The sequence below is a fragment of the Diplotaxodon limnothrissa genome, unplaced genomic scaffold, assembly GCF_057381915.1.
Source record: "Diplotaxodon limnothrissa isolate DT_005_m unplaced genomic scaffold, D_limnothrissa_male_GT1.1 unmapped_scaffold_7, whole genome shotgun sequence".
In the NCBI taxonomy this organism is placed as follows: Eukaryota; Metazoa; Chordata; class Actinopteri; order Cichliformes; family Cichlidae; genus Diplotaxodon; species Diplotaxodon limnothrissa.
The window spans coordinates 73,850-79,548 of record NW_028188561.1 but is presented as its reverse complement, the minus strand read 5'-3'; the positions used below and the strand labels follow the sequence as shown (position 1 = coordinate 79,548).

Sequence of the window (5,699 nt, the reverse complement as noted above, 5' to 3'; positions counted from 1 at the left end):
TGTTCACTGCATCATTCCATGTTTAGCACTGATCACCACCTGCACTCATGTATATATCTTTCTACGTAGCACTCTTAATTCTTATTCTCATGTATATATCTCATGTATATCTCATGCATATATCTTTCTACGTAGCACTTTAAATTCTTATTCTTACTTTTATTTTTTTCATGTCTATTTAAGCGCAATTTATGACACTATGTTTGCACTGAAGCACCGCAGCAATTTCCTAATGTTGTAAACCTGCTCAACATTTGGCAATAAAACCCTCTCTGATTCTGATTCTGATTCTGAGAAGTAAGAGAATGGGTGTGTGAGTTCCTACTAACAGCAACACTCACATACAGTGTAAATTATGAAGTTGCTCCACCCGAACAATGGGCGGGTTAAGAGGCAGGCAGATTTTCATCGCTGCGCTGAAAAGAATTAGTGCAATTCAGAGCGTGCCCATTCCCCCACCTTTGCAGAAAGCAGAAAGACAGGGAGCCAAGGTCAGGAGCCAGTCTCGCTAAGAATTAGAAAAACATGTGAAGATGTAGCTTTTATGACTAGGTGGGGGTCGTCAGAAGCTATAAAAGACTGTGAGATCTGTCGCCATGTTGAGACGTGCTGCATACCCTCTGCAAAACACCTCTCCCGTCCGGACGTTTTAATGCTCTTAAGTGTTGAATTGTATGGAAATAAATGATTGTTGATTGAGCATTTATACACCGAGTACTGTCCTTCCTTCAGCCCAAAGATTAAAAGAAAAGAAGAAGCATTTTTGCTACCAAAAACTATTATGAACAACATTTGATGCTTTAACAGTGTGGTAAGTTTAACTCAATCCAAAAAGATTTCTTTCTTTCTAACCTGTATCATATTTTAGTTTAATACTCCACGCTTTGTAGCTACCAAGAGCAAGCAACACTTCATGATGAGTTCATTTACTGACATGGATGAAATGAAAATTATGTTATACAGTCTTTTCTGATAATTTTGATACAAAGACAAGGTAACCACACACTGGAGACAAATAATTACTTAATAATAAGTACATTAAGCTGTAGAAATAAGTACTTAAGTACAAAATGTACTACATTTGTATGTTTGTGTCTATTTAAGTAGCCTCAAATAACTGTGAACGAACTGTATCCCTGAGATGAAAATATAAATCAAGGGCCTGGGACATGGGACAAGCTTGATTCCTCCATTATTATTGTGCACAAATCAAACACTTGCACATCACATGAGACTGAAATAACAAAAGTGCAGCTATTTTTACACAAGGTCAAATCTTCTGTTAGTGGAATGAGACAGTCTTCTGCACCCTAAAGGTGAGGGGCCATGTGCATGACATCAGGTATCCCGCAGGGCACGTTGTTATTCTTTGAGGGCCTTATACGGTGAGCATTCCAAACACTCCGGATGTCATTCAATACCTCCTGATGAAGAAACAAGAATTAGGTCAGAGCTGTAATACAATGCATTTTTAAAATGTCATTATGGTCTAAAATAAGTGTGGTGCATCCTTAAATAAATTGAAAAGCAGCAATGTTTGAATGCAGTTTAATGAAAACCAAAGGAAGAGGGAGTGATGGCAAAAAAAGAAAAGAAAGAACAACACCAGGCAAACCAGTGAGTTGTGGGATCTGGGCTTTTCTACAAAATTAACGAAATAACCTAAAGAAAATTTACCCAAAGGAACTGTCAATAGAAAATTGTACTTAGTAGTCAGTAGGGCTGCTCAATTAATCGAATTTTAATCACGATTACGATCTGGGCTTTCAACGATCATTAAAAATGACTGGGCCTATTATTAGCCCCTCCCTCATGCTTTACTCTCGCGAGGTGGCAAATCGAACACACGTCACATCAATTAAGAGTACCTGAGGAAAGCTAACCAGACGTTATTTGGAGAGGAGAGGATAATGGCTGCTAAAGAAAGAATGCCGTTGGTTGAAAAGCGAGGTAAAACTACTTCAGTGGTGTGGAAACATTATGAGTCCGACGTGGATCAAGTCGATATAGTGTGTAAACTTTGCTACGATGTTGTAGCTGCACCACAGGGCAACACTACAAATTTATTCAATCATTTGAAGACCGCTCACAAAGTGACATACGATCAAACAATGAAGGAGCATAGAGAAAAACCCTCAACAACACATGCTTCATCCTCACAGACCTCCATTCACGCTACCATGTACAACGCGACTAAATATCCCACCAGCTCCCAGAGACACAAGGAGATAACAAACGCGGTAACGTTTTTCCTCGCCAAAGACCAATGCTCAATTAACACAGTGGACACCCCCGGCTTTAAGAAACTAATCAACACTTTGGACAAACGGTATAACTTGCCATCTCGTCACTATTTTAGTCGAGTGGCGATTCCCGCTTTATATGATGAGTGTCATGATGGTGTCACAAAGGAAGTGGCTACAGCCCAATATTTTGCCACCACAACGGACTTGTGGTCAAGCCGCACCATGGAGCCGTATTTGAGCCTCACGGTACATTTCATTAACATGGATTTCAACATGAAAACAAAATGTCTCCAGACAGCATTTTTCCCAGAAGACCACACAGGGCAGAACATAGCTGCAGGTCTGAAACAAGCACTGGCTACGTGGGATCTGGAGGAGAGTAAACTCGTCTGTATAACCACAGACAACGCTGCAAATATCATACTGGCTGCACAACTGAATGGCTGGATGAGGCTCCAGTGCTTTGGGCACAGATTACATTTGGCCATAGGTGAGTAGGCCTAATTCCTACTGAATATGATGCATAATGTGATTTTCTTTCAATAAGTATACAACATAATGCTTCGAATGAATATAATAAATAAAAAACAATTTAAATTCAGAGATACTTTTATTCATTCTCACAGTCATACACATTTTCTATGAATTATACAAACACATAAATAAGCTACCATCACTTTGTCTTATTCATTCACACTCAAGGAAATGACAATCATCATCCTGATAATGCTTGTTTATATTTTTTATGTTTTTATAGAAAGAGCCATGAAAGATCACAGGATTGAGCGTGCAGTGGGGGTCTGCAAAAAAGTGTTCAGCACCTTTTCATTCAGTTGGAAAAAAAAGAGAGAGCTGAAAAGGGCACAGATAGACCTCAAACTGCCAGACCACTCCTTAAAGACTGAATGTCCAACCAGATGGGGATCTAGGCAGGCCATGGTTTCCAGAGTCCTTGAGCAGCAGAAGGCCATTGCCCATGTCCTCTCCCAAGACAAAGGAACCAGGCACCTCATCCCCTCATGGCAGGACATTGATGTCCTTGAGGCCATCAACAAGACCTTGGGACCTCTGGTTGAATTCACTGATGCACTTTCTGGAGAGAAATATGTGAGTGTGTCTTTAATAAAACCAACACTCCACCTATTTAACAACTCAATCTTGGCTGAGCAAGATGATGACACAGACCTCTCAAAATGCATCAAGAGGAGAATACTGGAGTACCTAAAGGAAAAGTATGGTGACTCACCAACACAAGAGTTGCTTGACATGGCCACTGTCCTGGACCCAAGGTTCAAACTGAGATATGTAAGCGAGGTCAGCCAAGAGACAATAAAAGCCAGACTGACAATGGAAATGAAGTCCATCATGGTATTTATAAAGATACTAAACATCTATCTATCTATCCATCTATCTATCATTATTTATAGTAATTATTTAAGGATTGTATTTTAGAATGCCAAACCCGAGACAGATAAAACCGGTTCCTCATTCTGTGTTGCTGTCATTTTATGTTTGTCCCATTAAAGGAGGCTGCAGTGATGGGGACACCTGTTGGCAACACGGAGGTTGCTGATGATGGTGCATCAAACCAAAAGAAGAGGAAAAAGGGCCTAAGCAGCTTCTTTAAGGCCCCTCACAGCACAGCTCCAGGTGCAGAACATGCTCTTCAACTGGACCAGGCCATAGCTTTTGAGCTTTTTGAGCCTACCTCCAGGCAGGGACCCTGGACACAGAGGAAGACCCACTGGGGTGGTGGAAGCTATCACAGAACCTCTTCCCACGACTCTCCATCCTGGCAAAGAAATATCTTTGCATCCCAGCCACAAGTGCCTCATCAGAAAGGGTCTTTAGCACTGGTGAAAATGTTGTCAACTGCCTGTGTGCATCCCTGAAGCCTGATCATGTCAATAGGCTGGTGTTTTTGGCTAAAAACCTTTGAAAGGTTGCAGGAACCATGTTTTGTTGAGCCATTTTGAGATTGTATGGGACTCAGGCCTACTAGTTTTTATTTATTTCTTATAAAAGGTACTACTTTCAGTGTTTAATTTTATTTTTGTTCAGGCAGCAACTTTAGTTGACATACCTCAATGTCAGTTTGATGCAATTGTGCATTGTGTGGCTACACAGCTTGCCTTGATGTTTGGTTATTTGTATGCATAAATATTATGCAGTAGTTTGAAGTTCACTAAACATTAATGTTTACATTTTTTTATTTATTTTTTATATTGCAAACATTTGCACGGTTATCAGAATTTGCACATTATTTTATGACAATCTTTAAAGCAATTATTCAATGCATTGTTATTGTTAAATAAATATCGTGAAATAATCGTGATCTCAATTTCATTGAAAATAATCGTGATTATCATTTTAGCCATTATCGAGCAGCCCTAGTAGTCATTATAATCTTTTGAATAATATAAGTTTGCATATGATAGAATACTGCGTGATCATCTCTTTATAACTCAGACTGTTTTTAATTCACTGTGACCCGTTATCACGCAGGGAAGGAGCAGTACCTGCTACATAAGAGCTTAACAAGCAGTTTCACTTCGTAGCAGGAGCCTCTCCTGGAACACGCGCACAAACACACACATATACACATCCACATTCCAATGTTTTGATCAAATGCACCTACTGTTGTATATAAATATAGAACAGGGCAGTGGCAGAGCACGAGTCCCGGAGCTGTCGCTCTCGTGCCAGTGCTCTGTGACTGCCCTTGCATGAGTCAGTTTTCTTCAGCTTTGTCCCGTGTCTCTCTTTGTCCCACTGTCTCTTTCATTGCCATCTCACTCCAAACATGGCAAATGTCAAACTCAGACAGTCTTCTCAAAAGTCCTTCACACACAGTGAGGTTGCAGCTTGCTGGAAACGCATCTCCATCCATCCAATCTAGATGGTGGTTCTTCTCTTTCTGATGCTGTTTGCCCACAGCGCTGCTGGACCTCTCTGCTCAGAACTCTGGTATTGTCTCTTGGACTTCTGTCCACCGTTGATGTTCATGCTTGTGCTTCTGGAACTGCACTCGGTGTCTTCAGGGAGAGATTAGCTTCCTTGGAGCTTGCTTGTTCAGGATGAGGATGGGAAGCTGCAAAACAATTCAGCCAAAAAATTCTGGCTGGGTGTTTCTATTTTTTCTAATGATTTTAACCTATAATTTTCTTCCGACTGCTGCCCGTGGAGAATTGATCCAGGTCCGTTCCCCACCTGTAATCGACAGACTGAGAGACTTTCATTATTCACTGTGACTGCATATGTTTTCATCACTCCTAAAGCAACACATCTCTGCTTATTTTGTTTTGAACTCTACTGACTTTAAACCCCAAAAATGAACTTTTTATTTGGTCTTAACCGCAAACACAAAAATCTTCTTAATGTTATTGTTAATTATTTTCATCCACCACACTCCAAATTATGTTTTCTTTTGTGTCCAGCAGGGGAAGAAGGTGA

General features: G+C 40.4%; 1 pseudogene; it reads left to right on the top strand.

The window, feature by feature from the left end:
• Window positions 1-3,131: 3,131 nt before the first annotated feature.
• On the top strand, window positions 3,132-4,185 carry LOC146606785 (E3 SUMO-protein ligase ZBED1-like; annotated as a pseudogene).
• Window positions 4,186-5,699: the final 1,514 nt, after the last annotated feature.